General features: G+C 40.4%; 1 long non-coding RNA gene across 1 annotated transcript; it reads left to right on the plus strand.

Moving 5' to 3' along the window:
• The first annotated feature begins 216 nt into the window (after window positions 1-216).
• Window positions 217-2,361, plus strand: LOC147060737 (uncharacterized). Its single transcript, XR_015064205.1, has 2 exons — window positions 217-365; window positions 1,274-2,361. It is a non-coding gene; the product is annotated as an uncharacterized LOC147060737 (long non-coding RNA).
• The last annotated feature ends 13,414 nt before the right edge of the window (window positions 2,362-15,775 follow it).

Below are 15,775 nucleotides of genomic sequence, written 5' to 3' on the forward strand. Positions count from 1 at the left end.
TGCCTTTATTCTGTTTTGTTGTTGTTGTGTTTTTATTACTAGTCTTATTTCTGTAGCACTTTGAGATTCTTTTATGAAAAGCGCTTTACAAATAAAATGGATTATTATTATTATTATTCAGACTCGTGTGGGGCCCATTGTGTGTTTTTTTTTAGGACATTTGAATGGACATTCATACTCACCCGCCATGTCAATTATTCTTTTGAATTACTTTTGTCAATATGTTTTGAGCACGTAATATGCAAATAATACTATATTGAATCAGCAGCTAGTATTTGGGGATTTCAATTAAGCACCTTGGACAGCTACGGTGGTTCTCTGTACCCGGAAGTAGTGGACGGTGAGCGAGAGGTGCTGTGTTTCAGGTGAGTCCCGCTAATGAAGTGCTGATGATCAGAACTCGCAATACTGCAGGTAGTCGGAACGGATTATTGTCTGAGAATACGGTTATTGTTGTACAATGTATAATTTTGCGTGTAACGTGGACAATGTGATGTTTACAACGGGTCCTCTGTACCCGGAAGTAGTAGACAGGTAGCAGGAGTTTTGCCGGGTCTTGATTGGAACTGCCGCAGTTGTGCTGTGTTTTTCACCAAATTTATTATTTTGACATATGTGGGAGTGATTTGCATCCATGCGTGCGACACTCGCACATATATGGGCAATTTGGAGTGCTCAATCAGCCTACCATGCAGTTTTTGGGATGTGTGTGGGGGGGCAAGCCGGATAAAAGCCACGCAGACAGGGGGAGAACATGCAAACTCCACAGGGCCAGAATAGAATCAAACCTCCGAATGGTGAAGCAAATGTGCTAACCAGTGTATCACTGTGCAGCATTGATGATGTACTGTATATTGTGAGATAATAACATTAGTTTGTGGTTGGGGGGGGGGGGGCAAAGTTGTTTTTGAGGTTTGACTGAAAATGTAGAGCATTGCACGACAAGATGTCAGTCATTCTACCTCTCTGTCTCTGTTCATGTATCGCTCTCTGGCACACTTTGAAAACTGCTGCCTAATGTGATCTCTAAAAACCACTCTGGAGAGAAGAATTCTGTAATCCTCAAATCTGCATAATACTCCTTGCATTAACGCAGGAATGCACTTCACATCAACCTGTTTTCTTCATATTGGCACTTACTGTATGGTAAAGAGCACTTTAAAATGGTCTGCGTACATTTGATAGGGATTAGTAATAAACATCGCAGCTGCGATATTAATGGGCAATATGTTTATTTTATTTGTCTTCTCATTTTCCTTCTCCACTCCTTCAGCTTTATTTAGTAACGGGGAACAAGCCAACCTCGGCCAGATGTAAAATTCCTCACTGAATCACAAGTGGGACGTTTCCACAATTACATCATGGTCCACACTGCCAGGAAGTCAACCACAGGAGAAGAGTGACACCGGTTGGAAAAAGAAGGGGGGAAAAAAAAAATCCACAGCTCAAGTGAGGCCTTAAAATCCTCTCCATCTACGTAATTAAAAGACTTGATCTTTAAGCCTGAATTTCAATCCCATTCCTCATACACTCAACGTGTCAAGTGGAACGAAAAAAGTGTGTGCACTACATTGTTCGAGACATTTTCCACACGAGGACTAGAAGAAGAAAATAAACGAGAGCTCGGAGCTGTGATGAATCACCACTTCCATTTCTGCTCAGCAGACCATCATTTGCGTCATTAGAGTTCATTATTAACAACGATACGCACCTAGAGGAACGATTGCATGTGGGCAAGGCCTTCAAAGCCTGACTCTCGTGTGCTCATTTTCTCCATTTCCTCTAACTTTCACCCTGGCAAAGCATTCCCGAGGCTGGAGGTTGTTTGGAATGTTGACTTTGGACTCCCTGTCGTAAAAAGATCACAACCCGCCGAGTGCTGGCCCGCCACCACTGACTAAAGAAACACCGACTGCACACTTGCTGAGGGCTTTCATTTGTTTTGTTTTTTTGCTCAATTGATCACCGGGCGAATTATATGTCAATGCCCCCGAGACGAAGGTACTGCCTCAAATTGGAGCCAATTGGAGTCACCAGAGCCTTTCTCTTCACTCTGAAGAAATGTAAACTCAGAATGAAATCACAGATGAGGGAGTTAGTCAAATTTTAGATTTGGGTAGTTTCATACCCCAGCGCTGCAGTAGTTACTTGAGCCTTTTGGTGAAAATGAATCATATTTTCTCCCATTTCCGTCACCTAAATTTACGGGCGCCCAAAAGCTTTTAAATGCTTGATGTTTACAGAAGTCACTGCCCAGTATGTCAAAACCGAGCTTACACGCCCACGCCATATACGTAACACCGCCTTCACCATGTTTGAAGTGATGTGGTATGATTTGGATCACAAGATGTTCCCTTTGGTTCTTTTCAGTGTCCCAGAGAGAAAATAATGTCCATCCATCCTTTTTTTTTTTTCTATGGAGGTTGAGCTCGACAAGAGATTAAATACGCAGTTTCATTACCAATATTGGTCCAACTAAATTTATTATTGTACTGTCTGTTACTGGGGGGGAGACCTCTGAGTGCAGCCTGTACTATCGAACGAGTTGTTTATTTATTCATTATGTACGATTGTCCCAAGCAAAACAACATGTCAGTTAAAGGACATTATGTACGGTTGTCCCAACCAAAACAACATGTCAGTTCAACGACAGTTGTATTCCTGCTTTGTCAGCGATTTCAGCTTCTCATTTTCACTATGTGCTGTATGTATTGAGTCACTCACACCTCAGCTTGAAGTTCCCAGAAGGCTTTGGCCGTCTGTGCGCTGACATATAATTTGACACGTATTTATTTGTATCAACATGCAGAGTGAAATGAGAGTTGCGTTGACATTTCCAGCAAAGAGTCATGCATGCAGCTAGCACAGGAAGAGGTTAATCTATCCAAACCGAGCAATGGACAGTCCTGTGTGATTACCAGAAATAACTGAATTACATGCCGCACACAATATTCGACCACAAGCCAACAATAAAACAAGTTCAATAGGAGAGGATTTCAATTAGGGCTCAAATTGTTCTCGGTCCAATTATTTCATTGGAGGTGGCCAAGCTGCCCCCCCCCCACCCTCGTGAAAGTGAAGACACAGGAGCGAGCCAAGCAAGGGCGAGCAGCCAAAGCAACAACAGAGACTGAGAGGCCCCACATGACCCACCAACCCCTCGTAAAAAAAAAGCGGCGAGTCACCCCCGGTTGCATGAACAAGCAGCGCTGTGCGCCCATCCAAGAGAGCAAAGTTAAATCAATGCATCAATGTTGGTTTGTTTACAATACAACAGTATGCATTCATTTGATACGTGCTACACCTCTCAATGACAAGATTAGATGGCAGTTGGAGCAGCATTGCTACGGGAAAATATTTTTTGTCGGGGTACAATACAGGGTATTGCTTACAATACGTTTCTTGACTCAAATAGGACTATTTTATGAATCAATATGATCATATTTCAATTCGACTGAAAATGACATCAGCAGGGGAAGCTGTCATTCGCAATGGGAACTTTGACGTCATTTTTCAGTAACAGCAGAGGGCGGTATAATGTCGAAATGGCTGCCCCCTTTGATTGATGAAAAAGGGTGGATTCATCTGCACAGTGATTTTTTTTTTTTTCCACCAACACAATATTAATCAGAATCCTCGACTAGACGAAGAACCGCTTATTACAGGGGCCAATTTTGATTTAACTTCAACATTTTTTTCTGCCATTTGAAGTGATTTTCTCAGCCCCAGAATCAGAAATGGTCATCTTATGTCATCCCTTTCTGTTCTATTCTCTTTGTAGTACACATGTCAGCCAGACTAAGAGATTCAATATGCGTCGGCCGTCTCATCCCGGAATCTGAGGTTTCATTGCTTTTATTTGCATAATGATTCATCTTGCACCCACAGCAGCCGCAGATGGAGTGATGCAATGATTTTAAAATGTATCAGCGGAATTAATGAGCACGTTGTGTGTAAAAGTATATTATAGCTCCCTGACTAGAAGTATCTGGCAGGAATTGGCACTGACATAGGTTACAAAGTTCAGTTACCTTCAAAGAATGTAAAAAAAAGGGGTAAAAAAAAAGAGGCTGCACCATCACAGCAATATTGATGACTAAAGGTCATCGGCAAGTTTTATAGAAACAATTCAACAAGAGCGTATGATACATAAAGTGTATAAAAAAAAAAAAAAAGCTATCCCAAAAGCGCTTATTTACCCAGCGAGCGACCGCCACTGTTATGTGAGTGCTTATTTAGCCACACACTGGACATGCTGTTTGTCTGTCAGGATGTCCTCAAATATCACACATGTTGTGTCACTGTTGATGTTTGCTGCCCAAAGGACTTGGATTGCCTGCAGTTTCCTTCAAGTTTGTATACACTGACATCCCTTTTAATTTCCTGTTGATGTGGCTCATAGATTTGGTTTCCTGCTTATGTTTGAAACATAATCTTGGTGCCAATCCACTAAGTGAGAATTTCCCCATACCAGCTACATTTGAAGAGTTTTGCTTTCACGGTCTTGTTTTTTATATTGGGTTTTATAATATTTGATAGAACGAGGGCATCAAGGAGAAAAAAAGTGCAATCGATTTGATCAAAATGTTTTACATATTGTAACCAACACTTTGAAACGACAAGGGCTCTATTTTTGTGACTGGCATAAATCCTGTGCAGCAGAGGCGGGTTACGTTCAATGTTGGTAAGTTGGCACGACTGGCAGAACTGAGAGAGGTAGGGCTGCGCCACTGTGGGAGTGGTCACAGCTGACTTCGAACATGATCGATTAAAGCCACTCCCTTCATTCCATTTGATCGGCGCTTTCTCGTAGCTTACTACTTTCAACATGGTGGTAGGTTATAATATATATTTTTTTTTTTCATGATCGTTAAGTTTGATTTCATTTTTGACTTTTGTCTGATACATTCATTTACTTTTAACTCATTTTTAAAGCAGATTTGTTAGTTTTTGTTTTTTAAATGCTTTGTCGTAGGTCCATTAGCTTAATTTAAAAATAATGCGATATATATATATTTATTATTATTATTATTAGTACTTTCCTGTGCAACTTGCTCTTCTGAAAATGGACAAATATCAAAAGTCCACCATGAAACAAAAGTCCTCTGGCCATGCCTGTGAACAAGCATTTGTATCCAATATAGCAGGCCTAATTAGACTCAAGGGCTTGTCGGCGTGCACGAGCACCCGAAGCGCATGCAGCACCACTGGCGCTGTCATCGGAGTGCACTCCTCCAAGAATGGATGACTTTGACCTCTGAGTACTTGACATTTTTTGACCTGCAGCAAGAGACACGCATTCCTAACACAAAGTGTTATGTTAATGATGAAAGAGGGGCCACGGCTACCTTTGTGGTGTCGTATTCATCATTTTCTGATCCACTCTGTTTTATTAGCCCTTGTCAAGAAGGTTATGCTTTGCTTGGTATGGGTTTATCTTGTGTCCTTTATACACTTTTTGAGATATCAACCTGTATTTATATTCTAACACTCAGTTTGGAACACAAACTGGAATCTCCCTCGTGCTATATTGCTAATGATATTAACAATGCTGGTCTAAATGCCCAATTTATGGTAATACAAAGTTTTGCCTACGTTGGTCACATGCCATCCCACTAGGCCCCGCCTCTTAAAGACAACACCGCAGCTAACGGTCTGCCGTCAATTTAAACGTGAAATGTAAATCCTGTTTTCTATTCCTACATTTGCTAGGGAAAACCCTAATGGAAAATCCAAACAAATGAGAGATCAACTAGTATCCTGAAAATGAGATGTGTTGTTTCTCTGAGGTTCCACTGCGTTCTTCTCGTCGCTATGAAGGTCAGCGTATGAGGCGTCAACACGTGGGACGTGGGTGAAACCCTCATAGCACTAACTCCTGTCTCTGATGTCGAGCTTGCTCAACATTTTCGGAGGGATTTGGCTGCCAAAAGGAACAACGTGATCTGTTATCAGGGCTCTGTTTTCCTCCCCCTTCTACTGAATTCATCAATATTTTCATGCTGAGGGTGCTCCTCACACCACCTCCTCCTTCTGCGTCTCACATTTGCGCTTAACGTACTCTCCTTCGTAGCTTTCGCCGACATATAGCTCGCTAAACTTTGGCGATCGGACGTGCCGCATCAAAATTCACCTTCTCCTGCCAGATGAGTTGCTGACTGCTGCGGGCATGTTTGCCACACAGCACATTTAAATGGGTCAGGCAACTGAAACCCGGGACATGACATCTTTATCGCTTTAAGCACTACTCTGGAGGCAAGGGGATGTAGAAGGTCAAACGTCCCCTTCGTCAGGTGGCCCGTCCACATCCCAGATACTTTCGAGAATGGATTAGCCCATGTTCATGTTTGCCAGATCATCTCGCAGGCTCAAATGGCTTCCTTCATTCAAATCAAATCTAAAAAGCACCGCGGCACAAATCGGAATTCTTCACAATTCTAAATGTTGCTTTTTTTACTTATGCTTGTTCCTGCTTATATAATGACCCAGGAAAGGATAAGCAGTGGCGAGAATAGACGGATGGATGTTTGTTTTACTGTATTCTGATCTGTAAAATAATATTCCAATACTTGTTATCAATTTTGGTACCTTTTACATTCGAATGGATTAGGACGATTGATTAGGATTAGGATGTTATGTCTCAAAACACTTACTCCCAACACCTCATGACATTTCCCTTCAAGGTTCTGCATTGCTAAAAAATCAAAACCTGAAAGGCATGTTTTTTTTTTTTTCAATGATTTTGAAATTGTCTCGATTTATTCCCACATGCAAATAATCTGTCCCCCCCACTGACAGCAGTTGGCAAATACAGAACAGCAGAAACTCTCAGCATGCTATTTGTCAAACTTTTTTCCACTAACAAAAAAACAACAACATTTTTTATTTTGTTGTCGAATACATTTTTCAACCTTTGGATCCCAATTTATTAACTGTGATACCTGCTGACCATAAAACCTTTATTAATGGAAAATATATGTTATCGAGGGAATTTGAAAACTCTCCTTACTGTGGTTAAACTTTGTTGAAACTCAAACTATTCTTTGTGTAATCTAAACACGAAATGTCTTCAGAAATAATCTTTTGAAATAGTGTAGGATCACAACCCAGCATGTACTATTATTGATTTTCTGTACGCCAACAATAAAACGGAATTGCGAAACCGGAAAACCAAAAGCCCATTATTTTCAGTTGTAACAAAGCCTATTGTACACATCTTGACCTTTTGTCTACGCCAGAGAAGGCAAACAATGTAGACGAAAAGACCAAATCTAATATGAAAGGCCAAACAATACTTTATTTTTTATTGCAGCTATATGCATTCCAACACCAGAAGTCTAAATTTAGTCCCATGGTAACCTATTACTCACTAAAAAAAGACCTTCATCATTGAATAGTGCTTTAAATGTGGTTAACACCATTGAATGAGCGTCTTCTCATTGCAATGTCTTTTTAAAAAAAGATATTTCCAAAATGGTATGCGATGGAGGAACCCCAAAAGAAAACCGGGTTTTCCTCCTATCAAAATATGGATGTAATATGTAGCACAATGTCTTTAATTGAGATACATTGTGTTTCTGCTACATCAATAAAGACCAAGATGCCATTAAAACATGGGGGGGGGACATAAGTGGGAAGAATCGAAATGGCTCTTGATGACAGCCGAGTTGAAATCCAAAGTATTTCACATTTGAGGGAAATGAAAGGGTTCATTTCTTTAAACTGGGTCGTTTCAAAGTGTGAGATGGTAAGAGACAGTAAAAGAACATCATGATATATGTTTTCATTGATTGTGATATTTGCCCTTTGACCCTTTTTTCATGTTGTCTTGCTCATTAGGATTTTGTTTTTACCTGTTCTTGTTTAACGTTGCTATAATATGGATTGTTAATCCAGCCACGTTATGTTTTCTTCTGTGGTGAGTTAATTCCCTGTGTTACTTTGTTACTTTAAACTGTGTGTCTCTGGACTTTCTTAATTTAGTATTTTTGTTTTAATTTAAACATAAAAATCCTTTAATTTCCCTCAAGATGCAACAGCTCCTTTGAAATTCTTCTGATGCCCCCGACGGGAGGCACGCCTCACATTTTAAAACATGCGCCTTTGAATCTTCACATCATATATGGCCTTTTATCATCGAGTGAACCTTTAACATCTTTCAGACGTTGGGAAGACTTTTCGGAACAATGTCTGCTTGGAATATTTGTGCTCTGAGAGTAGAACTGCAGCCCACATGTTATGTAATCTTACTTCATTTCTCTGGAATTATATGAGAGGAACGACACATGGCTACATCTTTCTTTTTTTTTTTTTTTCCCCCCTGAGTGAAGTCACCATAAGAGTCTGCAGTTGATGCCACTCGGCGATTGGGAGGAAGAGGAGGAGGAGTAGGAAAGGGTGTTGTTGAGGTTAACAGAGAAGCATCCTCTTGCTGATGTCGGCCCTCAAGTGGGCAGGATGTGACACGGGGAAAGTGTCCTATTCTCCTGTGCCAAACACGACCCCGTCATTCATCACCTTGCTTCATAATCCGTGTTTGAACCCACACGCCCAGCGTCTGTCCACTCCAAATCAACTCGTGACATGCATCCGCCACCTCCCATAACGAATCGCTCCATTGTATTAAATGTGTATTTTGGCTCATTGAAGACATTTCATATTAATTCAGTGGAGGACGCACATTTTACCTTCTTATGAATTTATGATGAGATGAGACTCTCCCACATCACACCTTGATCAGGCCCAAAAAAAGATGAGTCAATTCAATGGCAACCAGAAGGAAACAAAAGCGACACAGAAATAGAAACAGAGGATATAAAAAGTCTACACACCCGTGTTAAAATGGCTGCTATTTGCAGTGAGACCTGCCCGAACCACCTTATCAGTGAAGCTTTTGTTGATGGTAGTGCCCAGTTGGCATATATGGAACTGGCTCACTTGTATTTACTGTGACTGCTGGCGTTCTGAAATGATTCATTTAAGCAAGGATGTGTGGAAAGTACTTCTGACGACACTTATTGATGTCCTATTCAAGAAATTCTTTGCCACCGTGTATACTACCCATCATCAAAGTCACCTTTGGCTTTCAGTTTTGTCCCTTTTTTGGTCACACTGCCTATTCCACATTCTTTTATGTTTTCCGGTGGTTAACTTCAAAATTATGCTAATCACTCTTGGGAATATTTCTGGCAAAATAAATAAACAAAAAAAAACTTCGAATTGTTTAACTGATCCATCTATACTCAGGGGAAGCATGTGGACAGAAACCAAAAGAGACAACATCAGGACTGATAAGATGCTTGGCCGCCTGCCCTGTAAACAACAAGGAAGTATTAGGCTCAACTGTGCCCACGTCCAAATAGCACCATAGCAGTTTGGAGAAATACCCACCAGGCAGTTACTGGTTTGTGCCGCACAGAGACGGGAAGCAGACACAAAGGATCCATCAGGCTGTTGTTAAAAGGCGCATTAAGTTACTAGAATCCTGCTCCATGCCCACTTTCACTTCACATCTGTAAAAGCCTGATAAAATGCAGTGGTGTGTATCAAGAGCTTGGCTTTGTCAGAGCTCCGATTCTCAGCTGGGATTTGACCTCAATGGTTTTTCAGAGTCCGTCAGGGAGCGGCAGAGCAGGATGGAGTTCACTGCCCCCGACTGGTTGCCATCAGCAGAGCACTGGTCCACATAGACTGGAAGCTGTTCTTCGTCCCTCTGAGAGTATTTTTTTTTTTTTCTTATTTGAGCTCAGTGGAGAGGAGATGATGATGTCATCAGTGTGATGGCTGTTAGGTGACGATGAAAGATTACAAGTACTAAAGAGATTCTGGATATACGTTGTTTTTCATAATGGTGTGAATTTTGAGGCATTCTGCACGTCATTCCTATTCTCTATTAATCCACACACTTTTCTGACATTCATCTGACGCACGCACACACACACACACACACACACACACACACACACACACACACACACACACACACACACACACACACACACACTTCTATCTCACAAAATCTGGCAGGACTCTCTGTAAACTTGAACATGGCATGTAGAATGAACCTTTATATTTTGATCTTTGGCATAAACTCAAAGCAACAACTGTATTTTCAGCATAAAAACGTAAATTTCTTTGTGATTCCCAGCCCTACTAGATATAATACCACACTTGCTTTGTCACCTCGGATCCTCAGCACATAATACTTGATGTGATATGTGCAGGTTCTCATTACAAGATTAAATTTGAGTTGAATTATAATGCATCCCTTAATTATGTTTCAAATGCCACGCAAATGACACAAACTCAATAAACAACGTTGCAATATTTATTGTGACACAACCCTCTTTATTTTGATGACTCTTTCGTCTTTTTTTTAATCTTGTTTTGTTTTTGGTGCCTCAGCCTTGCACCCAGCCGCCATATAATGGGTGCATGTTTGGATTGGTGTAGCAGAGGAAAGCGGTGTATTGTCTGGACAGGATCTGGGCTGAGATCAGCAGATAGCTGGGATGGTGGGCTGAAGCAGTGGTCCGTGGTCCTCTTTGTTTTACTTGGACCTTGCAAACACTTAGCAAACCTCAGAAAGGTGCCAGACATTCAGGAAATAGGAACTTAGGAAAACAAGCACGAGGCAAGTTGGCCCCATTCATTATAAATGGTACTATTGATTGTGTATGTGTATGTTATCATTTCATTTGGAGTGTACTGACGTGAAATATAAGCACTTATATAACAATAAGCCATCTAATCATTTGACGTGTTTTGACTGTTTCCTCATTTCACAGTGGTGATTTTTCATTTTTCATGCTCACTACCTCCGAGCCCAGAAGCGGGCCGTATTGTTTTGTTGTTAGTTAGAAGGATTTCTCAGTATCTTGCACCACTGATTTGAATGAAATCTTCATATCGTTTGAGTTTATTCATAGCGTTCAAAATATATTTGTATTGTGATTTGAACTTATTACATTGTCACATGAACACTAACTAGACAGTGTAGTAGTGTCTAGAGAATATAATTTGTCCACCCTGTGCACAGTACCATTCATCATGATGATGATGACATTACCATTAACGATTCATTATAAGTACACTTATGCAATATCACTTATTTAACATAATTACAATGCATTAGAAACTCAGTATAAAGAAAATACTACCACATACTGTCAAATCAATACCTCTCGGTCAGTGTCAATACATTGGTCAAAATGAAGGAATGTTTGTTAAAAAACAATTGAACAGGTTCAGTGGTACATTCTGATATAAATTCATATTGTTTCCTAGCTATGCTTATACCCTAAAAATAAATGATCTCGCTCATTTAACTGAATGGAAATATATTAAAACAGACATACAGCGAAAGGAGACGGTAGCAATTTCTCAGTAAATTGCAGAAATAGAGGATAAAGAATCTATTGCGGTGAGGATTGCTATATCTGTCTGCATGTGTTGCGTCACCGTTTGTATGTATTTGAAGTGCTTTGTTACAGTTACAGCTGTTGTAAAATGTGCTATATGAATAACTTTGTATTGCATTGTATATGTATTGAAATATCAATCATGAAGAGTGACACAGCGACCAGTTAGTTTGACGGTCTATGGCAGGCATGTGCAAAGTCCGGCCCGCGGGCCAAATCAGCAAAAACAGCAGCCAAACAATAGACAGTATTTCGAAAAACTTGGGAGATGCGTCACTTGCATAGCAAGGCACCACGATACTAAATACTTAATGATGTATACTAGCATTATTTTTATGGTTGATTACAGTTGGATAATTATCATATGGCCTGACAGCTTGTTTCATTGAGTTTAAGAAAAGGCACGTAAGCGATGCAGACATGTGATTTATGCTTACTGGCAAAAAAGCAGACAATTACGATTCAGTGACAGGCTCAAATTACAACATGCGTGTTCTGCTGTGGCAGGGGTGCATGATCTGAAATAGCTGATGTGTCAGTGCCATGAATCTGCAAGGATAAAATGTGGTAGTTTGCCAATTTGGAACTGAGTGTGAAAAGTAATTTATTCCATGTGGTCTTCTTTGCTTTAATCCACCATCAAAGGAAGTTTCAAGACTTTCAGTAGATGCTTGTTCAGTGGATGTCAAGCTAGGCTCGTGTATTGAAGGATTCAATCTGGGATGAAAAAGACAATAGCAACATGCAAGGTTTGCAATTCTAAGATAACATCTCGTAGACTGTGACTATAAAATCCACTAATGGTCCTACTAGTATGCAGTGATGACATACAGTAATGGAAAGCAGTGTTAAAGGACAAAGTGTGCTAGTGCATAAACCTTAAGATGGATATCGAATAAACGCTAAAACGTCTGTCTGTGGTTTGAGCGTTACAAGATGGTCACATTTTGACCCCAAAAATGTGAGAAACCTGCTCATAACAGACCGAGGAACTGTTGTCAATTGTAGAACAACCAAAAAGAAAAGAAGATGTACTGATTTCCGTAAATGGTTCTGTAAGTGAGACCTGCCCTCTTGAGCGTTTCAGCTCAGGAAATATTTGAGATAGAAGGTTTGCTTGCTCAGTGCGTGGCACATGCATATTTTCCCTGCTGACCTCACCCGGACATTCCTGCTCGCCCCGCACTTTACGGTAATAACACCCCATGTGACGCTGTGGGAAAGGCGGACAACATGTGCATTATTGATTTTTGTATCATCGGCCTACAAAAAAAAAACAGCATAGCAAACTGGGCAGATTATTCTTTCCTCCAGGACTGAACCCACACACCCCGACGGTCTGTGGGATTCAAGGCTTCTGAGGCTTTCCACACTGTGTCATTTCCTCTCTGGAATCCATAGATCAGGCAAATCACTTCCTATTGTCCTTGCCAAGCAGCCGCCCACTCGGCCTTTCTTTGTCCATGACTATTTCTGTGGCCTTATGGTGAGCCCTGCCCACTGCAGTGTGAAAATGTTTGCTTTTCTTTTCCCTTTGTGTTTAAACTCGAAACACTTGGACACTCGATAACTCGCAATGATGTGCCTTTTTTTCCCCTCTGACTGAAATGGTGTCATTATGTGAGGTTGACATGATGAGCATATGTGAAAAGACAGACATGCATCATACATGATGTGACACAGTTAAAAGGGGGCGTTTGCGCCGTTGTGGAAGTGAGCACAGCCTTATTTGATCCCAGCCAATGAAAGTGGCTCCAATACTCATACATTAATCCCAATATAATCAATGGTGACTTTGTTATTATGACCTTCATGGTTCTTCTCACATCGTGACTTTGGTTACCAAATTTGCATCCTTAATATGGGAACAAGGGATAAAAAAAAACAACCTTTTGCCTCTGGACTTGGGTTAATAATGTATCCCTGGCTACAACTCTGCTTGGGAATTTGAGACATAAAAGCCAAGAGCAATGGAACTGTCATTATAACGTCATTCCTAGACAGTGAGCAGTGTTTTTCGGGGGTGGGTTAGGATTGTCTTGAGTAGCCAGAGACAGACTATAAGGAAAAAGAGTATTTCTACTTGGAATGAAACACTTTCTCATACTGTAAACTTCAGCCGAGAGTGAATAGATTGAAAAGAGTGTCTTTAACTGGATTGCGATGATGAGAAAACAATCCATGGCTTCTCGGACGACAATAAGTTTTCCATGGGTCAGATATTTTGGAGGGCTTAACTCGGCCTTGGCCACATAAAAAAAATAGCCGAAAAAAAAGCCTTCCAACCAGCTCAGAGGCAGCCCCTGGACATACTTGTGGAAGTTTTAATGGGAGTCAGATGTGCATCTAATCAAAGGAAAATGGTGGGAAACATTAAGGAGGCTGAGCAAAAAGAAGAAATGCAGGAAATGTGATAACAGTAACAAATTATAGTTCTTCAGAAAGTCAGTCAACTAACAAATACACTGTTGACTTCACGTTGATTCTACCCCTGCTGAGAACTTAGTCACGGACTGCTGTTAAATTTATGAGGTTGTAACAAATGCAGTCTTTGTAAGCCAACTTTTGTTAAAATATTTGTCAGTGATACAAATCAAATGAAAGCCTTTTTAAAAATGGCGCTCGGATTTTTTTATTTTGAATAAACTTTCCAGGGGGGTGCAAGCAAATCTATTTTGCAGGGTCATATCCAGGACCCTCAAAATACATCAATTTCCACAACTCCCCCATTAAACCCAGTTTTCTGAGTTTTATGTTGTGACAAAGTCCCTTAAAAGGCTATTCATTAAGGAAGAACAGGCATAATACTGAAATAAAATAAAGAAACCTGTTTGTAGAGGACTAATGCATCTCTTTGGTGTTGGAAAAAAAAAAGACAGGATGCCACTAACAGTCCCATATGGGAGCTTTTTAAAATGAAACACTCCTAATTGGAACCCTTTACATCATTAGGAAAGGAATAGATGCCAGGTCAGTTTTATGTTTAAAGGATACGTTCTGTCATTTTTCCACTATTTTAAGCAGTTGAGTCTCAATACCATCTGCCACCTGCTTTTTTTTTTTTTTTTTTATCAAACTACCCAAAGGATTTGTAATATCAGACATTATTCACCCAATTGCCTTTCATGCAGAAATGAAGCCGTATGCCGGCATTCAATCGTCTACTCTTTTGCCTCTGTCTGCCATTGTTAAAGAAAAATAAATTAGACAGGCAAACAAACAAATAAAGGAGATGGACTTCACAGTCTTGAGCCTCATCTGGGAACATGTTGCGCACATAAACAGTGACAAAACTATTAGCATTTCTAGAATTACTTTATTTGTATGACTAGTGCAGCTTGTTGTTAGCCAAGCAACTAATCACCAAGTGTTATTTTCAGATAAACTAACGAAAACATATGCAATATATTCCCATGCCACTGTTGCCTATCGGACACGAATGCTAACACCGAGCTGACCGCTAGCTAGCCGAGACAGTCAAGGTGGAAGTAGTGATGTCATCTTCTGATAGGTGGTCACAAAGTCATCTATTTATCTTTGCCGAGCCAGCTTTCTTCACCTTGTAGACTAAACACACCGGACCAGCAAGCGCCTATCGCAAAACCACTACACACAACGACTTGAACCATTTTTACTGTATATATACAGTCGCGTATATACACAGAGAACATATGCAGGCATAAATAGTAAATGCTTTTTACACTGAGTTAATCCTCTGTGGATTGCATGTGGTGACAGTCACAGACATACAAACCACACATCTCCGCCAGCTGTGATTTTACTTCCCCTAAAAAGAAGTCCTCACCTCATGGTTCATGCTGAAAAAAGCTCTGGGAAAGGACTCAAGAATATTCTAATCTTCTGCATGGATTAGTTTCTGACATTTTAATTCCAGTACATTTTCTGAAATAACTTCTTCTGGTGCCGTACAGTAAAGCTTTTGAGGGTTGGTGGGGGGAAAGGATCCAAAGCAGAAAGTGGAAGATGCAACAGGCCGAAATTTTCGCCCACACGACGGGTTTGTTACACAGAAAAGGTTGACACTAGTGAAGTAATGACTGCGTACTACTGTGAAGGTAACATTTTCCATTACGTACCTTTGGGATGAACGAGGAAATGAGATTAGCCCCCCCCCCCTCAAAAAAAAAGTCACAAATGGACTACCGACATCTTTTTGAATCTTCCCAGAAGAGTGGCTCCAATAAAACAACCATATATACTTCCATTTTCACTTCCCGTAGGTGCAATGTTTTTATCCAAAGACTATTGGGAATAAAACATTCACAAAAATAAATGAGCATTTTCAAAGCCTGTTGATGCGTGTTGCATGTGTTTACAAAACACTCACTTGTGTC

This window comes from Syngnathus leptorhynchus, chromosome 2, assembly GCF_054491065.1.
Source record: "Syngnathus leptorhynchus isolate UIUO chromosome 2, UIUO_Slep, whole genome shotgun sequence".
NCBI classification, from domain to species: domain Eukaryota; kingdom Metazoa; phylum Chordata; class Actinopteri; order Syngnathiformes; family Syngnathidae; genus Syngnathus; species Syngnathus leptorhynchus.